The 25,896-nt window shown below is 34.0% G+C and overlaps 1 long non-coding RNA gene across 1 annotated transcript in view; it reads right to left on the bottom strand.

Annotated features, from left to right (window-relative positions):
* Positions 1-231: 231 nt before the first annotated feature.
* LOC147648225 (uncharacterized) overlaps positions 232-25,896 on the bottom strand; it is a 32,765-nt gene continuing 7,100 nt past the window's right edge. Inside the window, exons 2-3 of the long non-coding RNA XR_015280956.1 lie at positions 16,618-16,739; positions 232-423 (exon numbers count right to left, since the gene is read on the bottom strand). This is a non-coding gene — a long non-coding RNA (uncharacterized LOC147648225). The remainder of the gene's footprint in view (positions 424-16,617; positions 16,740-25,896) is intronic.

The following is a 25,896-nucleotide window of genomic DNA, read 5'->3' as shown; positions in this document are numbered from 1 at the left end:
AAATATTTACCTCAGTTCATAAGGCATTTATATTTTGAAGCAATTTTGTGGAAAACATAACATCATGCCATCATTGTCCAGAAGTTTCCCTACTCTAAGGGTCACATAGACAAGAGCAACAGCTTGATTGGTCAAGTTATTCATCACACAACTAAAAGAACCTGAAAAAACCTAATAATTTCCAGGTGTATATGAAGGCCATTATACAACTATGACAAATTGTAAAGCTACCTGGAAATACTCTGAGCAGCTTCTGTATAAACATCATCTTTCAGTAAATATGTATTCAGACATTGGATCATCTGAAGTAATAACCATTATTGACAGCATTCTGCTTTCTAAAAAATTCATTAATTTACATGAAAGCTTTGAGGCATGTAGAGGCTTTCCTAGTGTATTCTTCTGAGAGGAACTGGTTTACATCTGCATTAAAAAAATAAAAAGTTACTATATTTTGCAAGATTATCAAATTAAGTAAAATTTTTTAAAAGTTTTAAAAATTTTTAAACACATGCACCATCTTTAAATTTTCTTTACAATGTAACGATTTTTAGCATCTCTTGTATTACAGTGTTAGACTGTAATCTGACTTTTTGTCAAATCATGTCTATCACTGAAGCAACACAAATGAATAATGGTCATTTCTGAGAAACACAAGATATTTCAAGTAAAATAAAAAAAGAATCCACACTGTTTTCATCATATATACAAATAGCAGTAGGAGTTCCACATAATTTAACAAGACCACTTGCAAAGTAAACCAAGTAGGCATGGTGCTGTCAGAAAGTGTATCAGGAATTTCATATATTTTTAGCATCACCCTGACCCTGTGAAACAGTGGTCTAAGGATATATGCATTCATGTCAAACACAGCTTTAGAAATTCTGTCACTAACAATAGTTTGATATGCAACCACTCATAAAGTACATATGGCATCAAAAAAATAGCAGTAATTCTGCAAAAGGAAAATAGATACACAATTAAGAGAAAAGTACTGTCTTCACTGTTATGTATTGCAACAATATGATTTGAGGTGCTAAATATTTCACTTACCTCTCCTTGGAATGGGATCCACTATAAAACCCAACTTTTTAATATTTTGTTTGGCCTCCAAGTTTAGTCTGCTCTCTTGTACAGATCTACCTTTTCCTGTCCCCATTAAAAGCACTGTCATTCAACAGTCATCCACATTTCTTTTTTCTCTTTATGAAAACTGGTTTTGTAAGTTTAACAAGTATTTATTCATATAAAATAAACTCATAGTTTTGTGATAAGTGGTTTGTAATCAGAATGGTTGCCATAATTCTGATAATTATAAAAACAAGTTGAGAGCTGTCAGAGGAGCTAGCACATCCTTGCATAGACTTTTTTCAACTCCTTTTATTTAAAGAAAAAAATTAAGAGCGCCCTTTTTCAGTACAATACACCTATGTAACATATTAATAACACGCTTTTAAAAGAGGAAACACATCCTTATTTTCTCTGCACTCTAATAGAGCAGACAAGGCAGCTTTTATTTTGTATATTTTGGTGTCTCAGTGTGATGACTGTTGAAAGAACAGAGGTTGTGGTAGATAATGAAATTTTTCAAGGAAGAAATTGGAGAAATGAAAAGAAATTAAAAACTCAGTAAATACACAGGAGCTTGATGTAAACTGCTGTAAAGGTACAAATCAAGCTACCTGTAAATAAAAACACCCTAGAAGTAAACAGCCTTCTTCTGCAATTATTGCCATAGAAGAACCACTTCAGTAATTGAAAATTTACTTTGCCTAAGGTCTCTTTTCATGCACCTCCTTACTGTAGACTGTCAGAGTCAGAGCAGATAATACTTGTACAAAGATCACAGAATGAACAGCTTATTAATTTAGATATATTGGATGATTGCTTAGAGTTGTATATTGTATACAAGAAATGGTATGAAAATTATTCTATTCCATAGATAAAGACCATGAATATACATTCAAATAATGACAAAAATAACAGTGAAAACTACTACGGCATGCCAGAAAGCAAACTCAGATACCTCAAATAAATTACTTTGACGGCAAGAATCACACACATAAAATTGTACATCAAATTTTAAAATATTTGACAAAGAATATCCTGTTCCATTACAAGACAGAAATTCCAAATATAACACAAAACCACTATTGTTTTTATGTTTCTGGAAATTTAATAAAATTGCAGACCTACAAAACCATTAAGTATTTCTATACTCACAGATTATCCAAACCCATGGCTCTGCTGTTAGTGTCTTGTACATCTACAAATTTCATGTACTGATTTATGTGGCATAACTCTGAGTTTCTGATTACAGAGATTATGACAGGGAGAAAGCAATCAGTCATTCTTTTAAAAGACGAAGAGGATTTTTGAAGATTATTTACTCAAAAAATTTTGTAAGAGTTTAGTTAAATAATGGACACATTCTTTTAAAATATTGGTGGGTTTTTTTAAACAATACAGAAGAAGAGCTAAAAATTATCACTTTTGACTAGTTTAAAGTTGCAATTAATTGAAGAAATTTTCTATCATCCTCTGTTAAAATCACTTTTTCAAGATAAATGTAGGCCCCAATAGCCATTTAATCAAAGATAAGATGCATATTCCCTTTCTATATTCTGATGGATCCACTTTTTTAGAAAAAAAAAAGGTGGGATGAAGAAAAAATTCTGAAGTCCCTGTTTATGAAAGTCAATCTGTATGTTGCTTTCAGATAAATATTATTTGTCAGAATTTTCTCTCCAAATTTCTCTTGGTTTTTTTTTTTTCCAGTTTAATAGCAGTATTACCTTTATATTCTTATCCCCTTTATGGAATCTACTGCTGTAGTAAACATCAGACTAATCAAAGCCACAGGAAAATTTAAAGGGAGACAGAGTTCCTTGGAAACATAAATATTTCTTATGCCTGCAGCTGAAACAAAAAGTGTTGGATCATCTGGCAGTTTCCACTTAATTAAGTTACCCAGGTAGAAACTGAACAGAAACTTAACAGAAGAGTTTTTAAAACCTAAGGGCAATATTAGCAGAAGAAGAAGAAGAGCATAACCCCAGCTTTATCGTGTATCGGTGAGCTAAAGACATCATGTAACATATGGACACTCCTCAACTCTTTCAAACAGTGAGGAGTACAAAACCCAGGGAATAAGGAAAAGAAAGCAGAGTTTTATACTCAAGATAGCTTGTCTAATCATCACAAAAACTGGGAGAGTAGTGAAATTATCAGACTCTGTGAGAAAAGTTATCTCTCTTACTGAAAGCAGGCAACAGCTCATGGGCTAATACTAACTGTAAAGGGTGATGAACCCAGGAGAGATCATATTTCCCCATACAGAAATACCTGACACCAGACAAATAACTTGTTCCCTCTCCAAATATCCTTCTTCATTATTATATAGAATTACTTTCAGAGTGATTCAGAGGTTGACGCACAATGAGTCCTCAGCCTTGAGAACAAAGAGTCTCACAACAATCTTCCATTCAAGACAAAAAAAAGATTCCAAAACACTTCATGTTTTTAACAGAAATGAGTGTGCAGTGGTTTGGAAATTACCTTTCAGTAAAATATCTGACTTCTCACAAGATAAGATCATGATTTTGCTAAAAATATGGAACATGCAAGGTTATTGCCTTATGCAACTTTGCATAAGAAAATTTAACTACTGGTTATTGGTCACACAGTAAGAGCTGTAGATCCTTTTATCAGACCAAAGATTTCTCTCATTTTAGGTGTTTGAAAAAGGTTACTAAAAGAAACTACCAAAGGTTGGCTCTTAGAGTTTTTCTTTAGGAAAAAGAGAAAGAGGCAGTTATCTGTATGAAATCAGTTTTGTTAGCTTACAGATGAATTAAGGTTTCTTATAAAAGATTTAATTTTTTACCTATTATGAAAAATTCCCTGCTGCTGCTTTGTCCCAACTGCATGATAAGTTAGCAAAGCATGCATTTACCATCTGCTTTCTTTGCTGACTAGGGTCAGCACTATAGGTTATTATCTGTTGGTTAAAACTGAAATTTATTTCCTAAGTTGCAGAGAAAAGTTGCAGACAAGGTCATTTTGAGCCTATACTCCACTTCTCACATTGTAGTCTGGGGCCAAGAAAGCACTTCTCAAAGCAGCTCATCCTAATAATAGCATATCAACTGAAGCACTGAAAGTGAAAACACATACCAGAAACATTAACTATTAGTTCACAGAAAATTTTGTTAAATTTTCTGACCATATTAATGGTCAGAATGGCTTTTAATGGCTTATTTTCTTCCACTAGTATCACAGTAAGAGGACAGAATATATATGGGGACAACAAACCTTTCTTGGCACAACAAACCAAATAACATATTCCCTTAACACTTTCCAGACTTTCCCCATTTCCATAACACTGTCTCTTTGTTCATTATCTTTTTATTTCCTCTCCACTACAGGACAAGGACATAAGTTTCAGGTTCTTCAAGAGTGTATTTATCTGAAACCTTAATGAGTGAGGAAAGAAATTTTTGCCTCCATTTACTTTATTTTTAATTTTACTCCATATACTTTACAGCTTTTACCTGTTTTGAGAGTTTCACTGCTATTCCTATGAGAAGTTATGCAAAGAAATCACTCACACACTGTAGAGTGATTTCAGTTGTATTAGAAACTTAAACATGTTTAAAAATTAATTAAGAATGCAGATTCTTAAATTAATGATTTAACATATGTGATTGTGTACAATATAATGATGATACAATAACATAATATATATGATAATAACATATAACCTAATAAAAATAATAAAAATACTGTATTAATGTATAGAGTGTATATATTGTATATATATTATTTATTATATAAATAAATAATAAAAATACTCTAGCAGAGTAGTTGAAGGAGGACACTTAATATTTCACCCAAATGTCACAGTTTGGGGGGTTTGGGGTTGTTTTTCTGGCTTCTGGGGTCAGTGAGCGTACATGTGTGTGTGTGATTAGTTGGTTGCCTGGCTTTTTTTGTCCAATCAAAATAAAACAATATATATTCTAGGAGATCTATGATTTTTCAGGCTCTTCTGTGTAATTTTAATAGGACAGAAATTATTGATGATTAAAAAAAGCATTAGGGACATCTCAGCAAGGGTAGCAATGAAAAAGTGTGGCATCATTCTGCTCTCAAATAACAAAAAATTTATGAGGTTTTCAAAACTGTCTTTGACAACAGAAGCAAGACAAAAAAGGACTGTCTAGTACACTGAAACTCCAAGCAGGTCATGAAATGCCTTTTCGAGAGCTTGAGATAACCACTAAGACCCTGCACAGGAAAAAAATTCACAATCTACAGGTTTACACTGGGATTTAAATTTAAGCATTACATTGCGTAAGAACTGCAAAACCTTCACACTGTTATCTTCACTATTAGTGATTTGTGTTTAGCCAAGAGCCTCTTCAGCCAGCAAAGAGAACCAAAACAAATGAGAGCATGTTTGTTACAGGATTAATACAATACAGAATTATTGTAAACAATAGGGATCTCTAACAAATTATGTTCCTCCCTAAGGGAGGTGGGGATGTTTAGCCTGGTTGAAAGGGGGTGATGGCAACAGAGGAGATGGCCACGAATTTTACCAAAAGAGGTTTAGTTTAGGTAACAGGAAAAAGTTCTGCACCCTAAGGGTAGCCAGGCATTAGAACAGGATGCTCAGGGAAATGGTGACACTGTCCCTGGAAATCTTAAAAAAAACTGTGGATGTGGCTTCTGGGAAAACCTCTTAGAAGTGAACATGGTAAGGGAAGGTTAGTGGTTGAATTCATGAACTTACAGCTCTTTACCAACTTCAATGACTCTATAATTCTATGAAATATCTCAAGACTGCATTTTAAAATAGGAATGTGATATGGACAGACTTTTTCTCTACTTTCCACCCAAAATCATCAAAAGTAAACTTTCCTTACTTCCCGTATTTCAGAAATGTTAATTTGACAGGCTTTCTAGTGTAAAACACTAAAACATGACTTATTGAAGAAATTCTGTAAATATTTAGGTACAGATATAATAATTTACATTGTCTGGTTAACTAAATATAACTAATTTTTATCTAATGATATCTAAAGTTCCCTTGCTTTACATACCTTTGAGATGTGGCCACTATGTTTTTTCCTTTTGTACAAGAACAAACTCATTTAAAAGCCACTGTTTTGTAACAAAACAGAATTAAAAACTAGAATCAGAACTTCAGTAATCACAAAAAAATATCTTGAGAAAAGCCATAAGAGTTCAGAGTAGAATTTTATCTCAGTTAATAGCTGTTTTCGAAGCTCAGTTGCCAAAAAAGAAAAGCTACATATGAACTACATGAAATTATTCTAATTAATAAAGAAACTGAGAGAGCAAGGTAGTCTGATATTCTGTAACTATTTAAGGTCTGTCTTTTAAACATTAATCTTAGTGCTCATTCACACCTCTAAAAGGAAACATATTAAAATATTTTGCGTCTTTTCTTCTTAAATTCAGCATATTGGTTGGGGTAGAGGAAGTTTAAAAGTTCCAAAAGTAAACAACTTTAATGAGACCATACCAAAGTCTTCTGTGAACTACGAATACTGAAATGATCAGAGTTAAATACCCCTAATACACACCGTAGCTGAGGAGATTTCTTCCTCATTACTCATGCTGTATCTCAGTTGGGATAAATACTTTTTCTCTCTCTCCAACTTTAGCTTAATCACCATTTCTGATGATGCCAACAAAAGTGAAAATTTGATCAATTTCCAATTAATAAATGATGAATATCTCATTGTTATGGCATTAGCTGCAGAAAAAAAATCTTCATTGGTTATAGAAAACTAAACTTCAAACTGTAAACCACCAGAAAATCTGTTCCCTTTCAGCAGTCCAATTTTTACTTTGTTTTACTTATTATGTAATTATTTCTGCACTTACATAAAAAATTCAACATGTTGCCTAACTTGGGATTAGAGCATGCACAGCATGCAACTTCTTTCCAGTATATTATAAGGTAGCTCCTCAATGAGCAATCTTTTATTATCTTATTCAAACCTGGTTTTGTTATTATTTTTCTGAAACCATTATTTTTAAATTATGCTTCATACAATTGACAAAGAAATGCAGATTATATTTAAGGAGTTCAAGTACTGCAATCTTTACTAGCTTAGACATCTTTCAAAACATTAAACTTATTTAAAATGAAGAACTGGATAAACAATACACATTAGTCCTTCCTCTAGTACTTTCACAGATAAGCCAAGACCACTTAAAGATATAACTTTGGATAAAATCTCCTTTGGTTTCAGATCCTGGTGAGAATATTTTCCTGGCCAGGTATCACCTTACTGTGATTTAAATGCTGGAATACCTTCAAATGCAATAAAGCTTTCAAAAAATAACCTCAAAGAAAGTTAATTCTCCCCAAAATAATTTTAAAGCATATTTAGAATGTCTGGACAGTAAAACCTTTCAAAAGAAACAGGTTATTCCTGTCCCTTCACTGGAATCATCAGTTTCAGAAGCAGTAATAATAACATAATTTCACAAAGAGCAATAATAAAGTGAATTTTAAGTTAAAATAAATGTAATTAACTCTTTCTTAAGAAGACAGAAATGAAGTGCAAAAGCTAAGACTAGAACATATAACACCACAGGAAAGGTATATAAATTGTGAAGGAGGTTGCCTATTTGTAAGCATTTGCTTCAGTCCCTGCCTATTCAGCTTGTCAGAATTGATGTGAGGGTAAATTACTCTCCTACATTTTCCTTTGTGTTTCTTTCTAGTCACAAGAAGTCAAGATGTCTTCACATACAAAAAATATATTGACTCTGATTTTCAAGCCATTGCCACTCAGTGTGTAGAAGTTTAGAAGAAAAAATTCTTTAGCAAGAAGAATATTGTCTCTGCTATATTCTGTACTATCTGTACTATATTCTGTACTATCACTGTGTTCACATATTTTACACAGAAAAATAAACAAGCAGGGAAAAACAATGTTCTCATTATTTCTCCTAATTTAAAGATTTCTAGTCCAATGTGTTTCTTTAACTGGTTCTTGAGTACAGATTCATTCCACTCTTACTTGACCTTTTCTGTTTACTTGTTAATATAACTTAAAAATAAATGGCTTGATTAATTCCTGATATTTTTTTACTTGTTGATGTTTATAGTCATAAAAATCAATATTGGTCCATTATCAGGGTCAGAAAGGAAGTAATGGTGAGAAGGGAAGTTCTTACTTGCATGAATAAATTAATGAAAAAGCAGTAAATGCAGAACAAATATACAAAGGACAATATATTTGGAATATATACAGAAAAAAATCCTAAGATCTTCAACTAAATTCAATAAGGAATTTAAAGTAGTTGCACATTTTCAGATAAAGACTATAGGTTTCACAGAGAAGAAAAATACAAATTTCAGCATCAAATCTTCCTAAACAAGTGTACACTCTGGTGTAATGAAAGCACAATAAGAGTAGCAAGGGAATAGATTATATATTTTCATAATTCCATAGTGTTCATTCACAAATAATTAATTATCCTTTGAAAATTATTTTTTAATTATATTTTCTTTTCATATTCTCAGTTTTAGGAAATTTAATGAATACTTAAGTGATCTGCTACTAACACTCTGCTTACTTCCACTCAGAAATAAAACCAGAATGACTTAGAAGATGGGATTGGCTGCTGACATATAGCTTGAACCACAAGCACAATGTTGATGACTTCTCAATTTCTTCTTCCAACCTCAAGAAGAAGAGAGAGAGGTTAGAGCTCAGAAAACTCCCTATTTCCAGTCTAGTACAACACCTGGACAGCTTTTGTGGTAGAATTAAGGTTGTAAATAGGTTCACACAAAGCAAGGCAATGACAGGCACTCTGTTCCATCCTCTCCTTGGTGTTATCCAAATCCTCAGACTCTGACCCTTTCAAGCTTTCTCTGCCTTCTTTCTGCCATTGCCATGCTCATGTGAACCGGCATGGATGTTAATTAAGAAGCTAAACTAGAAGAAAATCAACTCTGTCTAAACTAACCCTGTCTAAACCATGGACTCATTCAATGCTGGTTTAGCCACTTAAAACATCCTGGCTGAGCACCAGTGGCTCCATAAAGCAAGTGCTGGGAATGTGCAGCTCTCTCCAGGGGCAGACACATGAACCTTCCTTCAGAAGGCACAGGAACTTGTACCCTGAGCAAGACTGTTATTCAGAAGATTGCATCATGTATGGGATCAAAAATGGAGTTAAACAATCAAGCTAATGCCCACATTTCGCTGAAATAAGATATTCTGAAAATGGTCAGACACCTTAGATTAGGAGGAAGAAAGTTCTGTAACAACTCATCTTTTTTTTTAATTGGTAGGATTAATCTTTTAAGTGTGTTTTTAAGTCAGGAAGTTAAAATTCACAGACAAGAATACCTTCATTCAGATTTTTATGTCAATTTGTAAGCAAACCTGTAATTTATAAAGACATCACTGCATCATCTTATGCATTCCTCATAAAGAAGGTGGTATTTCAGAGTATGAAGTACACTAAAAATAAAGGAGAAAAACCTATTAATCACTGCTGCTCTTCTCCCTTCCTCCACTGCTGTAGTAATACTAAACATTTACCTCTGCTCCATTGCACTAGTTGAGGTACCCTACTGCACTTAAAGACTATGAGTCCACTACTGAAAGCAGTGCTGTCTTAATGAAAGTAAAACTATGACATCTTCCACACGATTTTGCTTATAAGTTTGATTTCAATTTTAAACCTCCCTCATCTTAAGCTAGAATCATCTCAAACAAATAAGGTAAAAATATTAAAAATATTAAATATGAGGCAACAGCAGTTCCCTAATTTTTTGCTTTTATTAAAAATGAACATATTAAAGTTATATGTAAAATATATTTTAAAATAATGTTAAGTCAAACACTAAGAATTTTGTTTAAAGACTGCCCAAGAAGATCTATTTGATATTCTAATAGGATTAAAGATAGGACATTCATGGTGCTTGGATCTTAGCATCCAGTAATTTATTAAACAACTCTATCACACAAAGTCAAATTAAAATAATTTGTAAAAATTTTTACCCTATATGCCCAAGAACTTCATATCAGAATGAGTCTGAGTAATACTCATTAATAAGGTTATGAATAAAGTTCAAGATAATATTTAGCTCTGTTTCCTGCATGTAAAAAATTCTGCCAAAGGAGAAGGATCACAAACCCCAGATGCACACTCACACGAATGGAGAAATCTGTATCATTGCCAGTTATGTCTCACATCAATTTCAAGTCACTACTGATCATGAAAATGACAGCAAGTATGACAATGAATGGCAGTACTGGGGAAATGATGAGATGTAAAACAGTTTGTAAAGGGAATCTTTCTCCCAAAAGTGCTAATTTTACATATTGGGGTTTTTTTTTGTGTTAGCTGATATCCAAATACACACATACTCTTCTCTTCATTTGTGATTTGCACAGCGTAAAAGAACAGGAAAAACTCAAGAGAAATACAGGACGGAAGGACAAGTGCAGCCTTCCACCATGAAATTTGAAGTGTAACACTGCACAGAGCAAGTGGAAGAAAAGATTTTATATGGAGATTTGCTTTTCCTCTGGAGTCTGTTCTATTTTTCCTCCCTTAAACCCTCTAAACAACATGCTAACGAAGCCAGAGTCCCTGGTTTTGCAAAATAGTATTTAAACTGTATTAAAGAATTCAGTATAAAAATCAATGTTGTTTTTCTATCCCTCCTGTATCTTTACAGTGTTTTATTTCTTATCAATGCCCTAAATGTATTGCATATATCTGTCAAGATAAAGAGACTGTATGATATGAATTTTGTCAAGTGTACTTTGACAGAATAACATAAATTATACATAGAAATAAGTAGCTGGTAAAAACTAATACAAATAAAAAAGATATATCTGTCATCAGAAAAAAATTAATTCCACCTCAGTTCATCCTCGTCATGAAGGAGGCAGAGGGGGAAGTGAAAAATGCCATTATACAGTAAATTACTCAAGATTCTTAAGACCAGAGAGAGATACAGCAAAAAACATACAGAAGAGGCAGATGAGTAGTCCGTCCTCTTAACTGGTAGAAAGAGAGTTCTGAATTATATGCTCCTCAAATTATTTCTAAGCTTGTTTGCTCTTGAAATTAGTATAATGAGAGTTTAAATTAGGACATAAACAACCCTGAGAGCAGCTGGTAGACTGAATAAACTCTATGTCCTTCCCAAATGTCCCTATTACCAGAGTATCATCTCAAGAGAAACCACACATCTTGAATCACTGGCAATTTCTCTTTTATGGCACAATGCAGAGCCATGTAGCTTGCCTTCATTCAGCCTGAACCTACAGTGTAGTTATTAGGACACTTTAAGAGAAATGATGAGTCCATAACATGGCTTTAACCAGGAGCTATCCAAGCTGATTTATTATAACTACCACTACATCCTTCCACACCCATATTTCAAATGAGCAACTTGTTATAACAGTTACTTGTAATAACAGGAGTTATGGACCTGGAGGGGAGATCCAGGCTTAGAATTGCAGAGGTGGAAACATCTTCCAGAAATTCTTAATCAGGGACCCAGATGGTCAAAAAATCTACTCTACAAGAGTAGATTTACAGTGAAATTCTTCTCATCAGTTTAGAGGTCAAAATTCATGCAGCTATCATTCAGCTCATTACAAGCCTGGGAAGATGAAGGTACTATGACTTTGGAGCAAAATATGTAAACCCAAGAATCAGTACTTCTGAGTTTGGAAGTTTTCAAGTTCAAACTCTAGGTCATGTTGATTAGAAATGTATTTTTGTTCTGAGAAAAATTCTTTATAGAAATAATTCTTATCTATAAAAAAATACCTTTCCCTGTAGATGTGCATTACACACTCTAGTAGAGTGAGCATGTTCAGTACTCTTTATGTAAGTGGTGCTTATTACAGTTCAATGTCAACCCATTTCTTGCATGGCTGTAGCTAATTGCTGTCCTTCTCTTTCACTTAGAGTAGGTGTTCGAGTGTTCTCCAGAGCTCCTTAGAGCTAGAGCCCCTATCCTCCAATGCCAAAAAATTGCTTTTATATTACAGACAAGATATACGCTACTGCTATGCTAACAGCTTCTCTTATCTGTTTCAGAGTATAGTGGCATGTTCCCAACTAAGTAGCATCAAAGCACAATATTAACATCTACAGAATGCCTCATGGGAGCTTGACACAGCAGATCTCTTCCGGTTCCTGGGACATTTTAAGTTACTGAAAAAAAAAAAAAAAAGAACTGAAGCCCAGCAGCTTTCACATCCAGTGCTTGCCCTCATTTAAAAAAGGATAGTTTATGTGTCTATTTAATTCCAACAGAGGAAGAAAGCAAACCAAGCTTCTCATCTTCCAAGGTCCTCACTACAATTCCCATCCATTAAATTTTCTTGCTATTTCTTACCTTTTGGGCTTGCATTTTGCCTCAATCTTCTTCTCCCTGCTGCGCACCTCACACCAGACTGCCCTTCTGCAGCACTACCAGCAGCTGCCCTTAAGGCACCAAGCCACAGGCAACTGATGGTTCCTACCTGTCTGCTGATGGGAGGCAGGCAGAGAGGGAGGGGTCAGTACAGATCACTGCCAAGGCAGTGATTGCTGCCTTATTGTCATGAAACCCCTTTCTTATTGTTTTTTCAACATTACAGTGATGCAGGTGTGTAAATACAGTGCAAGTCTTCAGTTATATTTGAGTCATCATAAAGTGGAGCTACAAAATTATTACTGGGTTTGAAATCTTCTTTATGGCAGTGTAGCAAAATAGCCTGAGTTGATAAAACAGGCATGATAGAAAGCTGGCCTAACACTAATAGCTCTATAATACTTTTAGGGCTTAACCCCAGCACAACAAAGGAGGCAGGCAAAGAAAGAAGCTCAGACAAAAGTTTTCAATATCAAGAGAAGGAGAATACCAATGGTAAGAGTTTACTAGAAATCTGAAAAGTGAAGGAAAACACAGGAAACATAAAAAGTCTTAAAAGGAACTACTTTGTACTTCAATGTATTTTGTAGTCTGAATACTTTGATTACCACTGATTTATTAAGTTTAGTCTGAATGCATAGTTGATACATGCTGTTATTGTGCCCTATATCTCTCATTCATTAATTAATCATTAATATTATTTAGACCAGTATTTTTTCCCTACAGGTGCAAAAAAGGTCAAAAGCTTGTTGCATATACTTCTTCCTCTACTTCATAAACAATAGCAGTGACCTAAATTAACTGTACTAAGACTACAATTCTCAAAACAGCTTCTTAATGCAAATAAGTTTTTTTCAAGTTTTATTTGTATCAGCTATAATTACAAAATTACATCTTTAACTCCAGCAATTTTTATTTAGTGCCGCATGCACGTGGTAAGTTGTATACCATTAATACTTCTTTTCAGCTTCTTCCATTTGTCTGTCATTCTAGTCTGAAGAGTACTGTATTAAATTATAAACCAGGTGGGTTTTCTTCAGACTCACTGTGGTCTTTCGGTAAGTTTTATGGCAACTACATGTATAATAAGTATCTGAATTCCTAAATCTAACAGCAGAACAAGCCACAGTAATGATTCTTATTTTAGTTTTTTTTTTTAATTTTTTTTCATGGGTCTCCCCTTTCAGTTTTAGCCTGGTCTTTAGAGGTGCCAAACATCCATTGACTGTGTTCACTATATAGTACAAAAATTGGTGGTACACCTTCTATTAGGAGCTTTCAAAGTTCCTTTCACTCTCTTTCAGTTACTTTCATCGATTTTAGGGCACTCACAGAGTGAAAGAAAGTTTTTGGCTGAGCCTGACATGTAGAAAATGAGAAAACGAAAACACTTAATAGAATCATAAAATCATGGAGATTAGAAAAGACCTCTTATATCACCAAAGTTTAACCCAGCACTGCCAGATCCACCACTGAAACGTGTTCCTATGTGCCACATTTATGCACTTTTTGTGCGCAGTCCTTCTAGGGATGCCGAGTCTACAGTTCCCTAAGAAGCCTGCTTCAATGCTTGACAACCCTTTCTGTGAAGAAATGTTTATTTCACGTCCAATCAAATCCCCCCTGGTACAACTTGAAGCTGTCACCCTGTCACTTACATGGGAGAAAAGCCCTGCTCCTACTCAGCTACACCCTCCTTTCCAGTAGTGGTAGAGTGTAGTAGAGAGCAATAAGTAATAAGTAATAAGGTCTCCCCTGAGGCTCCTTTTCTGCAGGCTGAACACCCCCAGCTCCCTCAGACACTCAGTTCACTCTTCATGTGAGCCACACCAGTGTTGAGCACAGGGGGACAGTCTCTGCCCTTGTCCTGCTGGCCACGCTACTGCTGGTACAAGCCAAGATGCTCTTGGTGTTCTTGGGAACCTGGACACATGCTAGTCTGTATTTCATCTGCATTCTTTCCCAAAAGAACAACAACGTGTCTGTTAAATTTTTTAAAAATGTTTCTTGTTATCTGAACACTAAATAAATAAATTTAACAGATCTAAATTTGAGAAAAATATACTTTCATTTTAAATAGATATGTTTGAAATTCAGTCAGGTAGGTGAAGAAGTCTTTTTTCATCTTCTCCCACCTCTAATTATGCAATTCATAGATAATATTTCAAATGACAGACATAGTTCATGATGGATTCATGCTACTTGTAAAGAAAAAGGTAAAAAGACTAAAGATGTAACATCTAGACTTTTCTCTCATTAAGAATTTGCATAATTATAAATAATAAACCCATAGGCTAACAATTTTGGGGGAAAGAACAACCACATGACCTTCTCCTCACTGTCTTTTTCATCAGTGAACTGTTGCATACTCTTTATTTTTACTTACAGCCTCAGAATTCGAACCTTAAATGTATCTCCAAATTTACACTGCAGATTTTTGATCATTTCACTCATTCTTTCATCTAATAAATACCAAATCCTCTGTATTGTCTCAGAAAGAGAAACAAAGAAGATGAATATCACTTATATTTTTTAAGTCTTTATGTGTGAGAAATTGGATAATAACAGTTTACAGGAAGTGGTTTTGGAGAAACAAGGAAGGAAAATTAAACAATATCATCTATCAAATGAGGTAACAGATTTTTTCCCATATGAAAATTAAAATTTCATATAGTGAATTTGATGATACAGAAGATCAAGAAACCATATTATCTATAGTCTAAGTGGAACTCTATCTGATAAATCTCAAGACAAAGCTGGAGTATTTTATACATATATACATACAGACAAGAAATGGATGGAAAACTTAATTTCCAAGATCCTGGATTTGATAAAGGTTTTCATATATTTTGGAACTGTGTTGCCAGGACTGGATAATGATACAATAACTTTTATCATCAATCTTAACTAGAGAGTGATTCTCAAAACCTGGCCCTTGGGAACAGCAACGAATAGAAGAAGATTTCTGCTGATTTGGGAAATCCATCTGGATTGAGTTTGAATTGGTCCATATGACAGTTTCACAAATCTTCAGATTTATAAGCTTTTGGGAATTCTTGGAACTTGGGATTCAGCAGAAAGGAAGACACCCTAGTTATTGGTTTTTGTCTTGGCATTATTTATAAGGTTCCTGCCTGCTTCCACTGTAGTAAAACCACTGGCCATGAAGATTGTGAGGTTAATTTCTGTTTTCTGGAAATCTGCACAGATCTGTAGTCTCATGAACAGCAGAAGCCGTACAATAAGAAATGCTGGTCTGAAGGCTGGAGGTTTTGCACAGTATTTCCAGTGCAAATGAGGAACTGATTCTAAATCACTTGATGATGTTTTTGGAGCAGTCACAATGAGTAATTTGATTCCAGTATTGTCACTGGTAGTATCAGATTGAGACAATAGACTGTCAAATATACAAAGCTGGATGTTCTCATTGGGTATCAAGAAGGAAAACTTTAAGTTACTGTTAAAGTTCCTGAGATAATTGCTGTTGGCCTGTGTCTGAAATGGAATAGTGACAAGGTGTATTGTGCCCATCCTCTCCCAAGTAACAGTTTGGTTGCCTGAGGTACGCTTTTCTCTCTACTGCATGAACCAGAACAGTTAGAAACTGAGAGCCAGAATAATATTTTGTAGAAATGGCAGAATGTAAACCAGCAGTGATGGTGAAAGTTCTTTGTGTCAATTTATCTTGAATTTCAATGATTTTTGATTTGTTTCCTTTATGATAGTACCTGGTAGTACATTCCTTTATGATAGTACCTGACATATCACCACTTTGGTTTAAGACTAATTTTTGTCTTATTTCTGTTCCTCAGTGTTGTCCTTCTCATTTTCTGAGCTGGATTTTTTAATGTGTTTTTCCCTCTCCCTCCTGCGGGAAGCACTCTTCAAATCTCTATCCGACACATTGAACATTGGACTCACAAGAGAGCTGGGAAGAGCCTGAAGCAACTGAATATGGTCACTCAAGTAGAAGGGAATACACTACAGCAATAGGAATGCCATGCCAGGATTTAGAGTCAACTGATATGACTAGCATTTATATAGTATTTCTTCTGACAGCTGGTGCCAGTGACTGACTTCCTAATTATATAATTAGGGAAATTTTGTTTTGAAATGTTTTAGACCTGAGAGAAAATATAGAAAATAAATCATGTCAAAGCTATGTACCTTACCTAGTTTCCATCTTTTGTGATGCAGCTTTGGCTGCTAGCAAGTTTCTCTCCCATAGAGGAATGTATTTCCACAACATTTAGGGGATTCAGCAACCGACAGCAGTGTGTTCACAAAAAGGAAGCTGAAATAGAAAATAAAGTTATAAAACATGCAGAAGAGCAGAGATGATTGTGGTCAATGACAGCAATGATCATTTATCAGGAAACCAGGTCAGGTATTGGTCAGTGTAGAAGGTAAGATTCAGAGGTGTATGCCATGTGTACGTGTCTGAACTGTAAATGCCCTACTAGTGTCAGGTCACTAGCCAGCCAGCTAGCCAAATTTTTATTTAAATGGTAGTCTGAACTAAAACTGATGTGCAGAATTAACAATGATGGTCACACTTTGAAGAAAGCAGGCAGGCATCATTGTTGACATGGACACAGCTTTCATGCTGGCTTTTAGTGATAATTAACGCTGTGTGAAAAAACTGGAGAAAGGGACCAAGTTTACTGCGGTAGGATACTTTGCTGCTATTTTTAAATAAAATTTAAAAAGGCATATACCAATATGGCAGAAATAAAAAAAAATGCATAAAAACTATTGCATATCAGTGCCCTTCTCATTCATCCACTGTTTTTCTAGTCAAGATCTTAGATATGTAATATGTATGAACACATTCATTGGGCAGTTTTCACTCTCACAGGAAATAAACATCTATTAGTAAAATTCTTGAAATAAATTACATTTATGAATAAAGTAGTATTGCAGTCTTTCTTAAGGTTTCCAAACTAGCTTAGACTGTTTGTCTTTTTATCAGTTTTTAACTGATACACTTTTTTCTCCTATAATAGAAACTATCTTTCTATAGCACTGGTGTAATTTGGGTGTTTCATGGTTAGCTGCATTTATCCGCTATCTCTCTTCTCTCTAGAAAGTTCACCCAGAAATCAGCCACTCTAATCTCCTCATTTCTGAGGGTTCTAATATGGTAGTCCTCCCTGGGTGCTAAACAGTTCAGAGATGTCGGGGTAAGTGTTCAGTAGTCTGCATGTTACCCTGTTTTATTCACAATTAATTATTGTGTCTTCTTTGTAAATATTGAAGTTATTATTTTGGATCACCTGTTTCAAGTCTTAAAATCATGACAGTTATTAGACATTAACTGGACTTTTGATGCTATTTGGATTCACTGAGTCAGCTTTGAGTCCTCTCTTCAGGCAGTGAAATGCATATTGAAAAAAATCCCTTTGGGAAAAATGAGTTTTCACATCACATTTTTTCTTTGAGTAAATACAAGATAATTTTATAGTCATCTGTACTTCAGATCTTTATCTGGTTGACTAAAATTATTTTTCTTTCATTTTCCAAAAAAAATATTCTGACTTCAATCAAATAAAAGCTCAAAAATATTGAGAATGAAATCAACCTTTTAAATACATTTTTCACAAAATATATCAAACTGTACATAAACCTTTCAGGAAATATAATGTACTAGATCCTTTTTAATGCTTCACTGCATCATGAAACAGTCATGTAAGAACTTCTCTTGGGCATTACATAACTTATTATAGCGATAAGTTACACAAACCTTCAATGTTCATAAATATGAGAAAGAATAACCACTCTTCTTGTAAATAATTTAGATTTTTTTTTCTGGGTTGTAGTTTCTCAATATTTAGAAGTCCCAGAAAGCTCAGTATTGGTTTTACATATGACTGAAGTAGGCAGCTGTGTGTAACTTTATCTCACACACAATCCTGAGCATTTTAATAGAATGAGTAAAACTTAACTTCCCAAGTGAATTTTACGTCAGAAATACTAAATAGCTAGCAGGCACAATTATAAGTTCTATCATGAAAGTTGTTTAAGATTATTTTATTTTAAAGCCACTAATTTTATGAAGGAGTTTTATTTATTTCCCAGTCTTGAACAATGCCTTTTATATTTGTTCCTATATTTCTTAAATGTTCAGAGTAAACACTTTCCATATTAGAGTCAAGAAGTATCTTGGCATTCTTCGTAGTCCACATAGTGGAAAACAACTGCAGAAACGATCTGGATTACATTCCTGTTCCTTTCCAGAATCTGATCTCCTTGTTTCAGGTAGCCTTTGCTTTTTACACAATTATGACTGCTTCCAACATGGTATATATAGTGAAAATAAAATCCTATTAAGCTGATCCCCATCTGTCCGTTTTTTTTTCTTATTTTTTTGTTTAGGTTTTTTAGAAGATTTTATAGTTTTGAAAAAGAAAAATATTTCTTCATTCATAGCATTTTTGTCTCAAAATCTGTCTCTCAGGTCTCTAAACTGCTAGAAAGAAAGCAGCAAGTGTCAAAGAATCTCAGAAAGATTCCAAATTTTTGGAGCTAAGAATGTTGATTTTTGTACATTTGTTCTCCAAGTCACTTTACGTGCTGCAGATGGAGCAGAGAAACAATCCAGATGTACTGGCCTCCCAGCAAATAAAATAAATATGGTGACATATTGTTTTAGTAATTTGTAGTGTTTATCTGGATCAAGGACAAGGTATGTTCTAATTCTCTTGATGAGGAAAAGCCGTGAAGTTTCATCACAGCCAGATCAAAGATGATCTTTACAGTGGTAAGGAGGTGAAACTTGTTATGCTGAAAACAACGCTGGCTACTGCCAGGCCAAAGGTGATCTTGATGTAATTTAAAGTATTTTGGAAAGTGGCATGAAATAAGTGATTTGAACACAGTCTACAACTTTTATTTTTTTCTGGTTTTGTTGTTTTTAAATATTTTATTATTATTATTTTGGACAATTAGCTTTGGTAATTATGCAGTTGAAGTTCACCAGTGCTGTTTATACACATGAAGATGGTAGTTAGTGCACATTCAGTAGAGTGACTTCAACATTACTCTATAGAATTTTTACATAGTCTGACATAATTTTTAAGTTGCTCAGATTTTCCTCCTTTTCTCCCAAGAGTTAGAGTGTAAAATTTGGGTAGTGATAGCCACCACTACCACTGGAGCTTCATCCAACAACAACTGGATTAACTATTTGAGAGTTTTGAATTTGGGGGCAGATTTTATTTTCTTGGAGTGTGTTTCTTTAGTACTGGAAATAACTAAGGTAATTTTGAAATGAAAAGTTACAAAGAGAGTCATAAAATATATGATTTTTCTGCCTTGTATCACCTCATGCATTTCAAGTACTTTCACACTTTGAAGATTATTTTAGTTCATATTGTATAAAAGGGAGTTTCTACATGTAGTTTCATAGAGAGGAAGTGTAAAAATGTCTCCAAAGTACTTCCAAGAGTTTTCCTGCTGACTTGTATGCATATTTTCAAATTATTTTGTCACAAAGAATATCAACATGATTCAGCAGTACTGTCTTTAGTTAATATTTCTGCTTTCTTTATTTAGTCAGTGGATAAGTATCTTCAGGGAAAATTTTCTGTTTATCCTTCAGGGGCCTGATCTGTTTATTTCTATTTTATTATGCTTCCTTGTATGTTGAAATCTTACCAGTCTTATAAGGGAGAAAGAATTTATGGAAGTTTTCCTAATTAATGTCTTAAGTACTTCCAAAAGGGTATAAAAAGGTCTGAGGAGCCTTTACTAAAAGATGGAAATTACATTATAATTTCTGAAGTGTAGCATCATAGCTATTTTCAACCATAATTTTTGGGGAACAACAAAGTTCATTATAGTATGCTTGTGAGTGCAAACAAAGAAGTTTGGCAGTAGGTCACAACAGCAAAGATTTAATTCTACTTTTTTTTAATGCTTAAGCTTCTGCCCTCCCTCTCTGAGAATCTGCAAGAAAATAAACCATGATTTCACACCATGGGCAAAAAATGGAAACTTCCTTTGGGCAGAAAACATGATTAAGAACTCTTTGAGGAAAATGCGACGAGTCTCGTATCTTGTATTTACTGGCAATATACATATTTCCTTGACAGATGAAATATTTCCTTTCATGCCATTTTGTGAACCTGGCACGTAAATTACTTAAATGCTTGCTTAATTTTCTTAGAGCCATTTGTCATACCAGCTCCCATACAGTGATTTTAGTGGTATTGTGTGTGTCATAAAAAAACAGATAGAGATTAATTATTTGCTGGAAATTCATTTTACAACTAAAACATAAATAAATTGATTCTCAAAACTATTTATCATATTGAATTCCTTTCCAAGTGTTTCAGAAACCAGTATTTGATAAAAAAACTTGGCTTCTATTCTGTTATTCGATTGGGTAACATTTCCTTAGCATGTATTTTTATATTCAGTTGAGTAGTCTTACTTAAATTCCTTTTCATAGAATTTTTGTGAGAACAAGAGGTCTATGTACACAACACATATCTACAGGTGCCTAAATTCGTGGCTTTTAATTCCTATAAATTATTTACAAATCCATTATTTCTTCCCTGTAAAAAGCAGTAACATCAAAGACATTGTGCTCCAACAATCTACAGGAAAACTAACAACTGTGTAGAATTAAGAATGCAAGCCTTTTGCCAAAGCCCCAAAAGTGTAGGGAACTGTTAAAAATAAGTTTAGGTGGCCTTGACCAGAACATAATATTATTTACAAAAAAAATCTGACCTTACAAAAGTTCAGTAGATACTTTCATTTTGAAACTTATTAACTCAGAGGACTCTCCAGCATACAGTCTTTCAAGACAGAACATTTCAGATACATGAGTTCCTATTAGTAGTTAGCAAGTGAGCTGTCCAAGGAGAAAATAAAAATTACCTTGCATAGGAACATAATACAACCTTTTAATTACATAATTCCACACCTTTAAGAGAGGAATACCATTTGCAATTGTTTACCACAAGTGATATGGTTCAATACCACAAGTTACATTTTGTCAGCTTTTTATTTAGCTAAAATTGGCAGGGTGTGAAAGGTTTCATCATCATGTTGAAGACACAAAGAGGGACCATGAGCTGCGTAACTTTAATCCTACAATGGAGGAAAAGCAGATGGTGCAGACTGGAGAAATCAATGAAGGTTTAGAAATCTTTGCATAGGAGGATACATTTATTTTAAATACTGAAGTAGCAGATGGGAAAATTATTTTTCCTTATGTATGAGATATTTGATGGGATATAATTATAAAGTGACAAAAAGTAGTGTGGGATTCATAGAGTTAATAGAAGAAAGAGATGAGTATACCAAGTTAAAGAATAATATTGTGGGGGGGTTCAGAAGTCAATTTTATTCTAAGGTGCAGATGTGGTTCAGGAGATGAAATAAAAAAGAAAAAAATAAAAAATTAGTATTTTATCAGGATGTCTTATTATTAAAAAAAAAAGAAGCCAGACAAAATAAATCCTTTTACTAATACTCATTAGCCAGAAGGAAATACATCTGATAGACATGAGGATAAATGATCATAATTTGTATCAATCTTGGGAAACAAAATAAAAGCAAAGCTGAAAATGCCATTAAAAACCTAGAATCTGTAGCCCCATCTATTGGCAGACCTGAGAATGCTTCTTATTAAGATACAATCTCCACATACAGGTAAGATAAAAGAAAATTGAGAGAAACCTGATTGTTGAGACACTGGTGAATGACTAACCACAGTGGTACTATTCATCCCTCCCTGCCTCTTTTGAGCCTTCATTAGGAGTTGAAGAGAATTGCTTCATCTCTGCCATTGAAGAGAAGTAATGCTGGTGTTGAATTCAGACTAAACATTCTTGCACAGAACAGGAGAAAGTTAAGCCACGTGTTCATAATAACTGACTTCCTACTAGGGAAGACAGAAGAAAGGACTAGGGTCAGGAACCACTGGGAATACTCCAATGATTTGGAAAGGACTTATACACAGTGTAGGGCCTAGTGACAACAATCATATACTTGTACCCTTTGTGATTCTAGACAGAGGTCTCTCTACCCTGGTAAGATAAGAGCAATTTACTAATCTAAAATAAATCAGAATTTAAATTGGTCACTAGAAGTAACAAAACACTGGGGGCAGGGGGTGGAAAAAAAAGGTGAAATAGACTAACATTCCGTTTATGCAACATTCAGTCTTTATTCTGTGTACTGCTTTCGACAGTATGCATGATCTTGGGTACCCCATTAATTATTTTTCAAATCATGTTACCTTTTGAGGCTTGTGCAGTACTTTCTAGAATCAAATCAACTGAATAAAGCCAAAGTCTCTTTGGGGGTGTTGGCATTCCAGCAGGCTGTTCATTTGGCTTAGTATGCTTCAGTGACATTGAGAAAGTATACCTGCTGTTGCTCCTGCTTCTTAAGACATTGAATTTTATTTCAAAATATGACGGAATACAAAAAACCACACAAAACTCCAAACAAGAAAAGCCTCTCTCTTTTCCAGGAATGTCAGCTAAGAGCTAAGATACTTGTATGCAGTCTATGGTCCAATTAATATTAAAGTACTATATAAAAAAAATGGAATAGTATTCAGAATAGAACAATATTAATAAAATACATTGAGTAATTAAGCTCTAAATACCATCTAGTCTGATGTTTACAGTCCTTTCCTTGTGTGTGTGGATAGAGATGTGGGATAAATACAGGTCTCCTGTACACTGAGCAGCTGTCTAAACCCATAAGCAAATCATTCCCCTTGAACATTTTTCTGACCAATGTCAAAACTTGGCTTATCATTCCCATTTCCCTTTTAATATTTTTCTTCCTGGTTTTGCATTTGTTAAAATTTTCTCACTAGAAACAATGTGTTTTATTCTGAATAATTAAAAATTTCACCTTCATAAAGAAGGAATTATTAAAACTATTATTTTTTCTTAAAAAGAAATGGAGATGGATTCATGAGAGCTTAGACTGAGAGAAATCTTTCCTCCACTCCCAATTTTTCAATTCAGCCCTGACTTTTTTGCTGGTCATTCCAAGTTCTCTCAGAATCATCTGAGCCACTAAACACTGCCTACATAGATGGTAGGAAAGAACTATGCAGCAAGCAAGTCCACAAAACTGATGAGTCCTCAAGTTAGAAACACATTTTCTAAATATATTGTGAACAAAAGTTACTTTAAATTCTTTTACTGGTCTCTGACATTATCATCACAAATGGTAATGTCACCCTAAGTCATTTCATCTTGCTGCTGCTAAAATGTATTGCGCCCAAACATTTGTTTTGGCCTTTGTTCCTCTTACTTGAAGCAGTGCTGCACAAAAATGAAAATAAAAACACTTGATTAGGGTCCAAACATGTTCATGTTTTGTAATGATATTTAAAATTAATATAATATACTTGCTTCCTTCAAGAAAACGTTTTAAAATATTAAAATCTGACTCACCAGAACAATGAGGAGAAAGAAGAGATTAAATTAGCTAAAAGAAAGTGAAAAATAGCATGCTTGCAGGCAAAATTTTTTCAGAATTGCATTTTTTTTTTTAGAAAAAAATGAGAATGAGAAAGTCTAAGGGAAAAATTACGGCCTGATTATGTGAGGTTCCACATGTAAAATTAAAAAAATATCAAAATCACACAAAGTAACCAAAGACCCTTATACACAGTATACTGTATACACAGTGATTTCTATTTTCAAGATTTCTCATATGGAATTTCATTATTATGTAAGTTCTCAAGAGAACAACAAACAAAAATACGTATAAGGAATAATCGTGCACACAGGGATTACATTGGGTAAAGAGTTACATTGTGAATAGAACTACTGGACTTAAAAGAATAACTTGAATCCAGTACATATGTTGTGACATTTTATACACTAAGAAATACAGAATAAGACATTATTTAATATATTTAAATAAATGCTATTTAAACTATGATTTGTAATGATAAATTTTGAAGCACAATCAAATATCTTCTTTTTCCCCCTTTTTTATCAAAGCAACTCCCAAATATTTAATATTTTTCTGGAGATAACGGATCAAATATAATGATAAATGGATAGTCAGCAGACTAAGTGGCACGTCAGATATCAATAGCTGCAATTACTGCCACAATACTATGACATTTTGCACTTAAGTCTTGTCCCTCATTTTCCTGTATCCAAAAATTGAATCCTATTGGTCCAGTGTACAAAAGGAGCTAGTTTGGTTCACCGAATAAGATACTTTAAAAACAATCTCAAAGTTTAAAAAAAAAATTAAAAAAAAAAAACCTCTATATAGTAACCTTCTACTAGCTAAAACCCTTTTTATCTCAGGAAATCAGTGAACTTGAAAATTCAGTAAATATACTTAGAAAATATAATGAAACCTAAACAGGATTATTTACAGCCACAACTCTCCTATTACATGCTATCAAAACCTTTTAGCAAAATCCTAAAGGAAAAAGATTATTTTTTTTAAATCTGACAAAACAGAGCTCATTTCAAAAACTGATTAAACCTGAGTTGTGTATATACAAGCTGTAAGAAAAAAAAGAAATTATAGGGCAAACATTTCCAAAAACAGCAACTTGAGATCCAAAGGATTCCTAATACTCTCAGTTTACCCAGATCTTCCCTTTTTAGCAAAATTATTTCCATGCTCTTTTAGGGTTCTCCAGGACAAATGGGGAGGGGGTGGAGTTGGAAAGAGACGTGGAAGAATATATCTCTGTAGGATGCTCTTTCAGGTGAACCTTAGGAACGTTAATTCGTTATGTAAAAGACAAAAGAATTTATTTTGTGCAGGATACCAGGTCATGTCTTCAGTGTTTATAAAAGACCTAGAATTTAGGATTTGTTTTCACAAGATGAATCATAAAAACAAGGTTGCCTTACTATTGTCTTTGCTCTCTTTTACTATTCTAACTATGGCAAATTCCAGAGCCACATACATTCCAGAGCCCTGTGCTCTGTCATGCCAGAATTTGCAAAATTTTCTTTTTCAGGCTCTGACATTCAACTCTGATGCCACATTAGAGATTCAGAAGGACTCCAGAACTGCATTTTTGACTCCTTCAGTTTATTTTTTATAAGTTTGTATGAAAATTTTATGTTTGGATTGTTGATTTTTTTAGATGTTAAAACTAACATCTCCCAAAAGCCATAAAGTTCTTCTGCAAGGGTAGAAACTTTTTTCTCCCATATTATGAAACTTTTCTTATTTTTTCTGCTTGTGTTCAGCCATCTAGAAGACACGAACATTATCTTCAGATATTGACCTAGAGGTTTTCAGGACAATGTCTCCTGTCAGGATGTATGAGAAAGACTGAAGATGACACACCTTTTGTTTGGGAAGTCTGGTCAGCTAGGCTCTTCCAATTTCTTTTGAAAAGATATCTCACTGCTCAAGATAGGGTAAACCTGTGTGTATAGTGCAATGTAAAGTGCAATGTAAATTGTAATCTTTAAACACTAATCACT

The sequence above is a fragment of the Cyanistes caeruleus genome, chromosome Z (assembly GCF_971803275.1).
Source record: "Cyanistes caeruleus chromosome Z, bCyaCae1.hap1.1, whole genome shotgun sequence".
NCBI classification, from domain to species: domain Eukaryota; kingdom Metazoa; phylum Chordata; class Aves; order Passeriformes; family Paridae; genus Cyanistes; species Cyanistes caeruleus.
Note: the sequence above shows the minus strand (reverse complement) of the source record. Positions and strands in the feature narration are given on the sequence as shown.